This window comes from Leptodactylus fuscus, chromosome 4, assembly GCF_031893055.1.
Source record: "Leptodactylus fuscus isolate aLepFus1 chromosome 4, aLepFus1.hap2, whole genome shotgun sequence".
Lineage (NCBI taxonomy): Eukaryota > Metazoa > Chordata > Amphibia > Anura > Leptodactylidae > Leptodactylus > Leptodactylus fuscus.
The window spans coordinates 44,435,989-44,451,068 of NC_134268.1; positions in this window are offsets into that span (position 1 = coordinate 44,435,989).

The following is a 15,080-nucleotide window of genomic DNA, read 5'->3' on the forward strand; positions in this document are numbered from 1 at the left end:
TTCTGGCTCTGACCTCTCAGACTGATTCTGGCTCTGACCTCTCATACTGATTCCGGCTCTGACCTCTCCTACTGCTTCTGGCTCTGACCTCTCATACTGATTCCAGTTCTGTCCTCTCATACTGATTCTGGCTCTGACCTCTCAGACTGATTCTGGCTCTGACCTCTCATACTGATTCCAGTTCTGTCCTCTCATACTGATTCTGGCTCTGACCTCTCAGACTGATTCTGGCTCTCACCTCTCATACTGATTCTGGCTCTGTCCTCTCATACTGATTCTGCCTCTGACCTCTCAGACTGATTCTGGCTTTGACCTGTCAGACTGATTCTGGCTCTGACCTCTCATACTGATTCCAGTTCTGTCCTCTCATACTGATTCTGGCTCTGTCCTCTCATACTGATTCTGGCTCTGTCCTCTCATACTGATTCTGCCTCTGACCTCTCAGACTGATTCTGGCTCTGACCTCTCATACTGATTCCAGTTCTGTCCTCTCATACTGATTCTGGCTCTGACCTCTCATACTGATTCTGGCTCTGACCTCTCATACTGATTCCAGTTCTGTCCTCTCATACTGATTCTGGCTCTGACCTCTCATACTGATTCTGGCTCTGTCCTCTCATACTGATTTTGGCTCTGTCCTCTCATACTGATTCTGCCTCTGACCTCTCAGACTGATTCTGGCTCTGACCTCTCAGACTGATTCTGGCTCTGACCTCTCAGACTGATTCTGGCTCCGACCTCTCAGACTGATTCTGGCTCTGACCTCTCATACTGATTCTGGCTCTGTCCTCTCATACTGATTCTGGCTCTGACCTCTCAGACTGATTCTGGCTCTGACCTCTCAGACTGATTCCGGCTCTGACCTCTCCTACTGCTTCTGGCTCTGACCTCTCATACCGATTCTGGCTCTGACCTCTCAGACTGATTCTGGCTCTGACCTCTCAGACTGATTCTGGCTCTGACCTCTCATACTGATTCCGGCTCTGACCTCTCCTACTGCTTCTGGCTCTGACCTCTCATACCGATTCTGGCTCTGACCTCTCCTACTGCTTCTGGCTCTGACCTCTCATACCGATTCTGGCTCTGACCTTTCATACTGATTCTGGCTCATACCTCTCAGACTGATTCTGGCTCTGACCTCTCATACTGATTCTGGCTCTGACCTCTCATACTAATTTTGGCTCTGACCTCTCATACTGATTCTGGCTCTGACATCTCATACTGCTTCTGGCTCTGACCTCTCAGACTGATTCCGGCTCTGTCCTCTCAGACTGATTCTGGCTCTGACCTCTCATACTGATTCTGGCTATGACCTCTCAGTCTGATTCTGGCTCTTACCTCTCATACTGATTTTGGCTCTGACCACTCAGACTGATTCTGGCTCTGACCTGTCAGTCTGATTCTGGCTCTGACCTCTCATACTGATTTTGGCTCTGACCTCTCATACTGATTTTGGCTCTGACCTCTCAGACTGATTCTCGCTCTGATCTCTAATACTGATTCCATTTCTGACCTTTCATACTGCTTCTGGCTCTGACCTCTCATACTAATTCTGGTTCTGACCTCTCATACTGATTCTGGCTCTGACCTCTCACACTGATTCTGGCTCTGACCTCTCAGACTGATTCTGGCTCTGACCCCTCATACTGATTCTGGCTCTGTCCTCTCATACTGATTCTGCCTCTGACCTCTCAGACTGATTCTGGCTTTGACCTCTCAGACTGATTCTGGCTCTGACCTCTCATACTGATTCCAGTTCTGTCCTCTCATACTGATTCTGGCTCTGTCCTCTCATACTGATTCTGGCTCTGTCCTCTCATACTGATTCTGCCTCTGACCTCTCAGACTGATTCTGGCTCTGACCTCTCATACTGATTCCAGTTCTGTCCTCTCATACTGATTCTGGCTCTGACCTCTCATACTGATTCTGGCTCTGACCTCTCATACTGATTCCAGTTCTGTCCTCTCATACTGATTCTGGCTCTGACCTCTCATACTGATTCTGGCTCTGTCCTCTCATACTGATTTTGGCTCTGTCCTCTCATACTGATTCTGCCTCTGACCTCTCAGACTGATTCTGGCTCTGACCTCTCAGACTGATTCTGGCTCTGACCTCTCAGACTGATTCTGGCTCCGACCTCTCAGACTGATTCTGGCTCTGACCTCTCATACTGATTCTGGCTCTGTCCTCTCATACTGATTCTGGCTCTGACCTCTCAGACTGATTCTGGCTCTGACCTCTCAGACTGATTCCGGCTCTGACCTCTCCTACTGCTTCTGGCTCTGACCTCTCATACCGATTCTGGCTCTGACCTCTCAGACTGATTCTGGCTCTGACCTCTCATACTGATTCCGGCTCTGACCTCTCCTACTGCTTCTGGCTCTGACCTCTCATACCGATTCTGGCTCTGACCTCTCCTACTGCTTCTGGCTCTGACCTCTCATACCGATTCTGGCTCTGACCTCTCATACTGATTCTGGCTCTGACCTCTCAGACTGATTCTGGCTCTGACCTCTCATACTAATTTTGGCTCTGACCTCTCATACTGATTCTGGCTCTGACATCTCATACTGCTTCTGGCTCTGACCTCTCAGACTGATTCCGGCTCTGTCCTCTCAGACTGATTCTGGCTCTGACCTCTCATACTGATTCTGGCTATGACCTCTCAGTCTGATTCTGGCTCTTACCTCTCATACTGATTTTGGCTCTGACCACTCAGACTGATTCTGGCTCTGACCTGTCAGTCTGATTCTGGCTCTGACCTCTCATACTGATTTTGGCTCTGACCTCTCATACTGATTTTGGCTCTGACCTCTCAGACTGATTCTCGCTCTGATCTCTAATACTGATTCCATTTCTGACCTTTCATACTGCTTCTGGCTCTGACCTCTCATACTAATTCTGGTTCTGACCTCTCATACTGATTCTGGCTCTGACCTCTCACACTGATTCTGGCTCTGACCTCTCAGACTGATTCTGGCTCTGACCCCTCATACTGATTCTGGCTCTGACCCCTCATACTGATTCTGGCTCTGACCTCTCATACTGATTCTGGCTCTGAACTCTCATACTGATTCTGGCTCTGAACTCTCATACTGATTCTGGCTCTGACCTCTCATACTGATTCCAGTTCTGACCTTTCATACTGCTTCTGGCTCTGACCTCTCAGACTGATTCTGGTTCTGTCCTCTCATACTGATTCTGGCTCTGACCTCTCATACTGATTCCGGCTCTGACCTCTCATACTGATTCCAGTTCTGTCCTCTCATACTGATTCTGGCTCTGACCTCTCAGACTGATTCTGGCTCTGACCTCTCATACTGATTCCAGTTCTGTCCTCTCTTACTGATTCTGGCTCTGACCTCTCAGACTGATTCTGGCTCTGACCTCTCATACTGATTCTGGCTCTGTCCTCTCATACTGATTCTGCCTCTGACCTCTCAGACTGATTCTGGATCTGACCTCTCAGACTGATTCTGGCTCTGACCTCTCATACTGATTCTGGCTCTGTCCTCTCATACTGATTCTGCCTCTGACCTCTCAGACTGATTCTGGCTTTGACCTCTCAGACTGATTCTGGCTCTGACCTCTCATACTGATTCCAGTTCTGTCCTCTCATACTGATTCTGGCTCTGTCCTCTCATACTGATTCTGGCTCTGTCCTCTCATACTGATTCTGCCTCTGACCTCTCAGACTGATTCTGGCTCTGACCTCTCATACTGATTCCAGTTCTGTCCTCTCATACTGATTCTGGCTCTGACCTCTCATACTGATTCTGGCTCTGACCTCTCATACTGATTCCAGTTCTGTCCTCTCATACTGATTCTGGCTCTGACCTCTCATACTGATTCTGGCTCTGTCCTCTCATACTGATTTTGGCTCTGTCCTCTCATACTGATTCTGCCTCTGACCTCTCAGACTGATTCTGTCTCTGACCTCTCAGACTGATTCTGGCTCTGACCTCTCAGACTGATTCTGGCTCCGACCTCTCAGACTGATTCTGGCTCTGACCTCTCATACTGATTCTGGCTCTGTCCTCTCATACTGATTCTGGCTCTGACCTCTCAGACTGATTCTGGCTCTGACCTCTCAGACTGATTCCGGCTCTGACCTCTCCTACTGCTTCTGGCTCTGACCTCTCATACCGATTCTGGCTCTGACCTCTCAGACTGATTCTGGCTCTGACCTCTCAGACTGATTCTGGCTCTGACCTCTCATACTGATTCCGGCTCTGACCTCTCCTACTGCTTCTGGCTCTGACCTCTCATACCGATTCTGGCTCTGACCTCTCCTACTGCTTCTGGCTCTGACCTCTCAGACTGATTCTGGCTCTGACCTCTCAGACTGATTCTGGCTCTGACCTCTCATACTAATTTTGGCTCTGACCTCTCATACTGATTCTGGCTCTGACATCTCATACTGCTTCTGGCTCTGACCTCTCAGACTGATTCCGGCTCTGTCCTCTCAGACTGATTCTGGCTCTGACCTCTCATACTGATTCTGGCTATGACCTCTCAGTCTGATTCTGGCTCTTACCTCTCATACTGATTTTGGCTCTGACCACTCAGACTGATTCTGGCTCTGACCTGTCAGTCTGATTCTGGCTCTGACCTCTCATACTGATTTTGGCTCTGACCTCTCATACTGATTCTGGCTCTGACATCTCATACTGCTTCTGGCTCTGACCTCTCAGACTGATTCCGGCTCTGTCCTCTCAGACTGATTCTGGCTCTGACCTCTCATACTGATTCTGGCTATGACCTCTCAGTCTGATTCTGGCTCTTACCTCTCATACTGATTTTGGCTCTGACCACTCAGACTGATTCTGGCTCTGACCTGTCAGTCTGATTCTGGCTCTGACCTCTCATACTGATTTTGGCTCTGACCTCTCATACTGATTTTGGCTCTGACCTCTCAGACTGATTCTCGCTCTGATCTCTAATACTGATTCCATTTCTGACCTTTCATACTGCTTCTGGCTCTGACCTCTCATACTAATTCTGGTTCTGACCTCTCATACTGATTCTGGCTCTGACCTCTCACACTGATTCTGGCTCTGACCTCTCAGACTGATTCTGGCTCTGACCCCTCATACTGATTCTGGCTCTGTCCTCTCATACTGATTCTGCCTCTGACCTCTCAGACTGATTCTGGCTTTGACCTCTCAGACTGATTCTGGCTCTGACCTCTCATACTGATTCCAGTTCTGTCCTCTCATACTGATTCTGGCTCTGTCCTCTCATACTGATTCTGGCTCTGTCCTCTCATACTGATTCTGCCTCTGACCTCTCAGACTGATTCTGGCTCTGACCTCTCATACTGATTCCAGTTCTGTCCTCTCATACTGATTCTGGCTCTGACCTCTCATACTGATTCTGGCTCTGACCTCTCATACTGATTCCAGTTCTGTCCTCTCATACTGATTCTGGCTCTGACCTCTCATACTGATTCTGGCTCTGTCCTCTCATACTGATTTTGGCTCTGTCCTCTCATACTGATTCTGCCTCTGACCTCTCAGACTGATTCTGGCTCTGACCTCTCAGACTGATTCTGGCTCTGACCTCTCAGACTGATTCTGGCTCCGACCTCTCAGACTGATTCTGGCTCTGACTTCTCATACTGATTCTGGCTCTGTCCTCTCATACTGATTCTGGCTCTGACCTCTCAGACTGATTCTGGCTCTGACCTCTCAGACTGATTCCGGCTCTGACCTCTCCTACTGCTTCTGGCTCTGACCTCTCATACCGATTCTGGCTCTGACCTCTCAGACTGATTCTGGCTCTGACCTCTCATACTGATTCCGGCTCTGACCTCTCCTACTGCTTCTGGCTCTGACCTCTCATACCGATTCTGGCTCTGACCTCTCCTACTGCTTCTGGCTCTGACCTCTCATACCGATTCTGGCTCTGACCTCTCATACTGATTCTGGCTCTGACCTCTCAGACTGATTCTGGCTCTGACCTCTCAGACTGATTCTGGCTCTGACCTCTCATACTAATTTTGGCTCTGACCTCTCATACTGATTCTGGCTCTGACATCTCATACTGCTTCTGGCTCTGACCTCTCAGACTGATTCCGGCTCTGTCCTCTCAGACTGATTCTGGCTCTGACCTCTCATACTGATTCTGGCTATGACCTCTCAGTCTGATTCTGGCTCTTACCTCTCATACTGATTTTGGCTCTGACCACTCAGACTGATTCTGGCTCTGACCTGTCAGTCTGATTCTGGCTCTGACCTCTCATACTGATTTTGGCTCTGACCTCTCATACTGATTTTGGCTCTGACCTCTCAGACTGATTCTCGCTCTGATCTCTAATACTGATTCCATTTCTGACCTTTCATACTGCTTCTGGCTCTGACCTCTCATACTAATTCTGGTTCTGACCTCTCATACTGATTCTGGCTCTGACCTCTCACACTGATTCTGGCTCTGACCTCTCAGACTGATTCTGGCTCTGACCCCTCATACTGATTCTGGCTCTGACCCCTCATACTGATTCTGGCTCTGACCTCTCATACTGATTCTGGCTCTGAACTCTCATACTGATTCTGGCTCTGACCTCTCATACTGATTCCAGTTCTGACCTTTCATACTGCTTCTGGCTCTGACCTCTCAGACTGATTCTGGTTCTGTCCTCTCATACTGATTCTGGCTCTGACCTCTCATACTGATTCTGGCTCTGACCTCTCATACTGATTCCAGTTCTGTCCTCTCATACTGATTCTGGCTCTGACCTCTCAGACTGATTCTGGCTCTGACCTCTCATACTGATTCCAGTTCTGTCCTCTCATACTGATTCTGGCTCTGACCTCTCAGACTGATTCTGGCTCTGACCTCTCATACTGATTCTGGCTCTGTCCTCTCATACTGATTCTGCCTCTGACCTCTCAGACTGATTCTGGATCTGACCTCTCAGACTGATTCTGGCTCTGACCTCTCATACTGATTCCAGTTCTGTCCTCTCATACTGATTCTGGCTCTGACCTCTCAGACTGATTCTGGCTCTGACCTCTCATACTGATTCTGGCTCTGTCCTCTCATACTGATTCTGCCTCTGACCTCTCAGACTGATTCTGGCTCTGACCTCTCAGACTGATTCTGGCTCTGACCTCTCATACTGATTCCAGTTCTGTCCTCTCATACTGATTCTGGCTCTGTCCTCTCATACTGATTCTGGCTCTGTCCTCTCATACTGATTCTGCCTCTGACCTCTCAGACTGATTCTGGCTCTGACCTCTCATACTGATTCCAGTTCTGTCCTCTCATACTGATTTTGGCTCTGACCTCTCATACTGATTCTGGCTCTGACATCTCATACTGCTTCTGGCTCTGACCTCTCAGACTGATTCTGGCTCTGTCCTCTCATACTGATTCTGCCTCTGACCTCTCAGACTGATTCTGGCTCTGACCTCTCATACTGATTCTGGCTCTGTCCTCTCATACTGATTCTGCCTCTGACCTCTCAGACTGATTCTGGCTCTGACCTCTCAGACTGATTCTGGCTCTGACCTCTCATACTGATTCCAGTTCTGTCCTCTCATACTGATTCTGGCTCTGTCTTCTCATACTGATTCTGGCTCTGTCCTCTCATACTGATTCTGCCTCTGACCTCTCAGACTGATTCTGGCTCTGACCTCTCATACTAATTCCAGTTCTGTCCTCTCATACTGATTCTGGCTCTGACCTCTCATACTGATTCTGGCTCTGACCTCTCATACTGATTCCAGTTCTGTCCTCTCATACTGATTCTGGCTCTGACCTCTCATACTGATTCTGGCTCTGTCCTCTCATACTGATTCTGCCTCTGACCTCTCAGACTGATTCTGGCTCTGACCTCTCAGACTGATTCTGGCTCTGACCTCTCAGACTGATTCTGGCTCCGACCTCTCAGACTGATTCTGGCTCTGACCTCTCATACTGATTCTGGCTCTGTCCTCTCATACTGATTCTGGCTCTGACCTCTTAGACTGATTCTGGCTCTGACCTCTCAGACTGATTCCGGCTCTGACCTCTCCTACTGCTTCTGGCTCTGACCTCTCATACCGATTCTGGCTCTGACCTCTCAGACTGATTGTGGCTCTGACCTCTCATACTGATTCCGGCTCTGACCTCTCCTACTGCTTCTGGCTCTGACCTCTCATACTGATTCCAGTTCTGTCCTCTCATACTGATTCTGGCTCTGACCTCTCAGACTGATTCTGGCTCTGACCTCTCATACTGATTCCAGTTCTGTCCTCTCATACTGATTCTGGCTCTGACCTCTCAGACTGATTCTGGCTCTGACCTCTCATACTGATTCTGGCTCTGTCCTCTCATACTGATTCTGCCTCTGACCTCTCAGACTGATTCTGGCTTTGACCTCTCAGACTGATTCTGGCTCTGACCTCTCATACTGATTCCAGTTCTGTCCTCTCATACTGATTCTGGCTCTGTCCTCTCATACTGATTCTGGCTCTGTCCTCTCATACTGATTCTGCCTCTGACCTCTCAGACTGATTCTGGCTCTGACCTCTCATACTGATTCCAGTTCTGTCCTCTCATACTGATTCTGGCTCTGACCTCTCATACTGATTTTGGCTCTGTCCTCTCATACTGATTCTGCCTCTGACCTCTCAGACTGATTCTGGCTCTGACCTCTCAGACTGATTCTGGCTCTGACCTCTCAGACTGATTCTGGCTCCGACCTCTCAGACTGATTCTGGCTCTGACCTCTCATACTGATTCTGGCTCTGTCCTCTCATACTGATTCTGGCTCTGACCTCTCAGACTGATTCTGGCTCTGACCTCTCAGACTGATTCCGGCTCTGACCTCTCCTACTGCTTCTGGCTCTGACCTCTCATACCGATTCTGGCTCTGACCTCTCAGACTGATTCTGGCTCTGACCTCTCAGACTGATTCTGGCTCTGACCTCTCATACTGATTCCGGCTCTGACCTCTCCTACTGCTTCTGGCTCTGACCTCTCATACCGATTCTGGCTCTGACCTCTCCTACTGCTTCTGGCTCTGACCTCTCATACCGATTCTGGCTCTGACCTCTCATACTGATTCTGGCTCTGACCTCTCAGACTGATTCTGGCTCTGACCTCTCAGACTGATTCTGGCTCTGACCTCTCATACTAATTTTGGCTCTGACCTCTCATACTGATTCTGGCTCTGACATCTCATACTGCTTCTGGCTCTGACCTCTCAGACTGATTCCGGCTCTGTCCTCTCAGACTGATTCTGGCTCTGACCTCTCATACTGATTCTGGCTATGACCTCTCAGTCTGATTCTGGCTCTTACCTCTCATACTGATTTTGGCTCTGACCACTCAGACTGATTCTGGCTCTGACCTGTCAGTCTGATTCTGGCTCTGACCTCTCATACTGATTTTGGCTCTGACCTCTCATACTGATTTTGGCTCTGACCTCTCAGACTGATTCTCGCTCTGATCTCTAATACTGATTCCATTTCTGACCTTTCATACTGCTTCTGGCTCTGACCTCTCATACTAATTCTGGTTCTGACCTCTCATACTGATTCTGGCTCTGACCTCTCACACTGATTCTGGCTCTGACCTCTCAGACTGATTCTGGCTCTGACCCCTCATACTGATTCTGGCTCTGTCCTCTCATACTGATTCTGCCTCTGACCTCTCAGACTGATTCTGGCTTTGACCTCTCAGACTGATTCTGGCTCTGACCTCTCATACTGATTCCAGTTCTGTCCTCTCATACTGATTCTGGCTCTGTCCTCTCATACTGATTCTGGCTCTGTCCTCTCATACTGATTCTGCCTCTGACCTCTCAGACTGATTCTGGCTCTGACCTCTCATACTGATTCCAGTTCTGTCCTCTCATACTGATTCTGGCTCTGACCTCTCATACTGATTCTGGCTCTGACCTCTCATACTGATTCCAGTTCTGTCCTCTCATACTGATTCTGGCTCTGACCTCTCATACTGATTCTGGCTCTGTCCTCTCATACTGATTTTGGCTCTGTCCTCTCATACTGATTCTGCCTCTGACCTCTCAGACTGATTCTGGCTCTGACCTCTCAGACTGATTCTGGCTCTGACCTCTCAGACTGATTCTGGCTCCGACCTCTCAGACTGATTCTGGCTCTGACCTCTCATACTGATTCTGGCTCTGTCCTCTCATACTGATTCTGGCTCTGACCTCTCAGACTGATTCTGGCTCTGACCTCTCAGACTGATTCCGGCTCTGACCTCTCCTACTGCTTCTGGCTCTGACCTCTCATACCGATTCTGGCTCTGACCTCTCAGACTGATTCTGGCTCTGACCTCTCATACTGATTCCGGCTCTGACCTCTCCTACTGCTTCTGGCTCTGACCTCTCATACCGATTCTGGCTCTGACCTCTCCTACTGCTTCTGGCTCTGACCTCTCATACCGATTCTGGCTCTGACCTCTCATACTGATTCTGGCTCTGACCTCTCAGACTGATTCTGGCTCTGACCTCTCAGACTGATTCTGGCTCTGACCTCTCATACTAATTTTGGCTCTGACCTCTCATACTGATTCTGGCTCTGACATCTCATACTGCTTCTGGCTCTGACCTCTCAGACTGATTCCGGCTCTGTCCTCTCAGACTGATTCTGGCTCTGACCTCTCATACTGATTCTGGCTATGACCTCTCAGTCTGATTCTGGCTCTTACCTCTCATACTGATTTTGGCTCTGACCACTCAGACTGATTCTGGCTATGACCTCTCAGTCTGATTCTGGCTCTGACCTCTCATACTGATTTTGGCTCTGACCTCTCATACTGATTTTGGCTCTGACCTCTCAGACTGATTCTCGCTCTGATCTCTAATACTGATTCCATTTCTGACCTTTCATACTGCTTCTGGCTCTGACCTCTCATACTAATTCTGGTTCTGACCTCTCATACTGATTCTGGCTCTGACCTCTCACACTGATTCTGGCTCTGACCTCTCAGACTGATTCTGGCTCTGACCCCTCATACTGATTCTGGCTCTGACCCCTCATACTGATTCTGGCTCTGACCTCTCATACTGATTCTGGCTCTGAACTCTCATACTGATTCTGGCTCTGACCTCTCATACTGATTCCAGTTCTGACCTTTCATACTGCTTCTGGCTCTGACCTCTCAGACTGATTCTGGTTCTGTCCTCTCATACTGATTCTGGCTCTGACCTCTCAGACTGATTCTGGCTCTGACCTCTCATACTGATTCTGCCTCTGACCTCTCAGACTGATTCTGGCTCTGACCTCTCAGACTGATTCTGGCTCTGACCTCTCATACTGATTCCAGTTCTGTCCTCTCATACTGATTCTGGCTCTGTCCTCTCATACTGATTCTGGCTCTGTCCTCTCATACTGATTCTGCCTCTGACCTCTCAGACTGATTCTGGCTCTGACCTCTCATACTGATTCCAGTTCTGTCCTCTCATACTGATTTTGGCTCTGACCTCTCATACTGATTCTGGCTCTGACATCTCATACTGCTTCTGGCTCTGACCTCTCAGACTGATTCTGGCTCTGTCCTCTCATACTGATTCTGCCTCTGACCTCTCAGACTGATTCTAGCTCTGACCTCTCATACTGATTCTGGCTCTGTCCTCTCATACTGATTCTGCCTCTGACCTCTCAGACTGATTCTGGCTCTGACCTCTCAGACTGATTCTGGCTCTGACCTCTCATACTGATTCCAGTTCTGTCCTCTCATACTGATTCTGGCTCTGTCTTCTCATACTGATTCTGGCTCTGTCCTCTCATACTGATTCTGCCTCTGACCTCTCAGACTGATTCTGGCTCTGACCTCTCATACTAATTCCAGTTCTGTCCTCTCATACTGATTCTGGCTCTGACCTCTCATACTGATTCTGGCTCTGACCTCTCATACTGATTCCAGTTCTGTCCTCTCATACTGATTCTGGCTCTGACCTCTCATACTGATTCTGGCTCTGTCCTCTCATACTGATTCTGCCTCTGACCTCTCAGACTGATTCTGGCTCTGACCTCTCAGACTGATTCTGGCTCTGACCTCTCAGACTGATTCTGGCTCCGACCTCTCAGACTGATTCTGGCTCTGACCTCTCATACTGATTCTGGCTCTGTCCTCTCATACTGATTCTGGCTCTGACCTCTTAGACTGATTCTGGCTCTGACCTCTCAGACTGATTCCGGCTCTGACCTCTCCTACTGCTTCTGGCTCTGACCTCTCATACCGATTCTGGCTCTGACCTCTCAGACTGATTGTGGCTCTGACCTCTCATACTGATTCCGGCTCTGACCTCTCCTACTGCTTCTGGCTCTGACCTCTCATACTGATTCCAGTTCTGTCCTCTCATACTGATTCTGGCTCTGACCTCTCAGACTGATTCTGGCTCTGACCTCTCATACTGATTCCAGTTCTGTCCTCTCATACTGATTCTGGCTCTGACCTCTCAGACTGATTCTGGCTCTGACCTCTCATACTGATTCTGGCTCTGTCCTCTCATACTGATTCTGCCTCTGACCTCTCAGACTGATTCTGGCTTTGACCTCTCAGACTGATTCTGGCTCTGACCTCTCATACTGATTCCAGTTCTGTCCTCTCATACTGATTCTGGCTCTGTCCTCTCATACTGATTCTGGCTCTGTCCTCTCATACTGATTCCAGTTCTGTCCTCTCATACTGATTCTGGCTCTGACCTCTCATACTGATTTTGGCTCTGTCCTCTTATACTGATTCTGCCTCTGACCTCTCAGACTGATTCTGGCTCTGACCTCTCAGACTGATTCTGGCTCTGACCTCTCAGACTGATTCTGGCTCCGACCTCTCAGACTGATTCTGGCTCTGACCTCTCATACTGATTCTGGCTCTGTCCTCTCATACTGATTCTGGCTCTGACCTCTCAGACTGATTCTGGCTCTGACCTCTCAGACTGATTCCGGCTCTGACCTCTCCTACTGCTTCTGGCTCTGACCTCTCATACCGATTCTGGCTCTGACCTCTCAGACTGATTCTGGCTCTGACCTCTCAGACTGATTCTGGCTCTGACCTCTCATACTGATTCCGGCTCTGACCTCTCCTACTGCTTCTGGCTCTGACCTCTCATACCGATTCTGGCTCTGACCTCTCCTACTGCTTCTGGCTCTGACCTCTCATACCGATTCTGGCTCTGACCTCTCAGACTGATTCTGGCTCTGACCTCTCAGACTGATTCTGGCTCTGACCTATCATACTGATTCCGGCTCTGACCTCTCCTACTGCTTCTGGCTCTGACCTCTCATACTGATTCCAGTTCTGTCCTCTCATACTGATTCTGGCTCTGACCTCTCAGACTGATTCTGGCTCTGACCTCTCATACTGATTCCAGTTCTGTCCTCTCATACTGATTCTGGCTCTGACCTCTCAGACTGATTCTGGCTCTGACCTCTCATACTGATTCTGGCTCTGTCCTCTCATACTGATTCTGCCTCTGACCTCTCAGACTGATTCTGGCTTTGACCTCTCAGACTGATTCTGGCTCTGACCTCTCATACTGATTCCAGTTCTGTCCTCTCATACTGATTCTGGCTCTGTCCTCTCATACTGATTCTGGCTCTGTCCTCTCATACTGATTCTGGCTCTGTCCTCTCATACTGATTCTGCCTCTGACCTCTCAGACTGATTCTGGCTCTGACCTCTCATACTGATTCCAGTTCTGTCCTCTCATACTGATTCTGGCTCTGACCTCTCATACTGATTCTGGCTCTGACCTCTCATACTGATTCCAGTTCTGTCCTCTCATACTGATTCTGGCTCTGACCTCTCATACTGATTCTGGCTCTGTCCTCTCATACTGATTTTGGCTCTGTCCTCTCATACTGATTCTGCCTCTGACCTCTCAGACTGATTCTGGCTCTGACCTCTCAGACTGATTCTGGCTCTGACCTCTCAGACTGATTCTGGCTCCAACCTCTCAGACTTATTCTGGCTCTGACCTCTCATACTGATTCTGGCTCTGTCCTCTCATACTGATTCTGGCTCTGACCTCTCAGACTGATTCTGGCTCTGACCTCTCAGACTGATTCCGGCTCTGACCTCTCCTACTGCTTCTGGCTCTGACCTCTCATACCGATTCTGGCTCTGACCTCTCAGACTGATTCTGGCTCTGACCTCTCAGACTGATTCTGGCTCTGACCTCTCATACTGATTCCGGCTCTGACCTCTCCTACTGCTTCTGGCTCTGACCTCTCATACCGATTCTGGCTCTGACCTCTCCTACTGCTTCTGGCTCTGACCTCTCATACCGATTCTGGCTCTGACCTCTCATACTGATTCTGGCTCTGACCTCTCAGACTGATTCTGGCTCTGACCTCTCAGACTGATTCTGGCTCTGACCTCTCATATTAATTTTGGCTCTGACCTCTCATACTGATTCTGGCTCTGACATCTCATACTGCTTCTGGCTCTGACCTCTCAGACTGATTCCGGCTCTGTCCTCTCAGACTGATTCTGGCTCTGACCTCTCATACTGATTCTGGCTATGACCTCTCAGTCTGATTCTGGCTCTTACCTCTCATACTGATTTTGGCTCTGACCACTCAGACTGATTCTGGCTCTGACCTGTCAGTCTGATTCTGGCTCTGACCTCTCATACTGATTTTGGCTCTGACCTCTCATACTGATTTTGGCTCTGACCTCTCAGACTGATTCTCGCTCTGATCTCTAATACTGATTCCATTTCTGACCTTTCATACTGCTTCTGGCTCTGACCTCTCATACTAATTCTGGTTCTGACCTCTCATACTGATTCTGGCTCTGACCTCTCACACTGATTCTGGCTCTGACCTCTCAGACTGATTCTGGCTCTGACCCCTCATACTGATTCTGGCTCTGACCCCTCATACTGATTCTGGCTCTGACCTCTCATACTGATTCTGGCTCTGACCTCTCAGACTGATTCTGGCTCTGACCTCTCATACTGATTCCAGTTCTGTCCTCTCATACTGATTCTGGCTCTGACCTCTCAGACTGATTCTGGCTCTGACCTCTCATACTGATTCTGGCTCTGTCCTCTCATACTGATTCTGCCTCTGACCTCTCAGACTGATTCTGGCTCTGACCTCTCATACTGATTCCA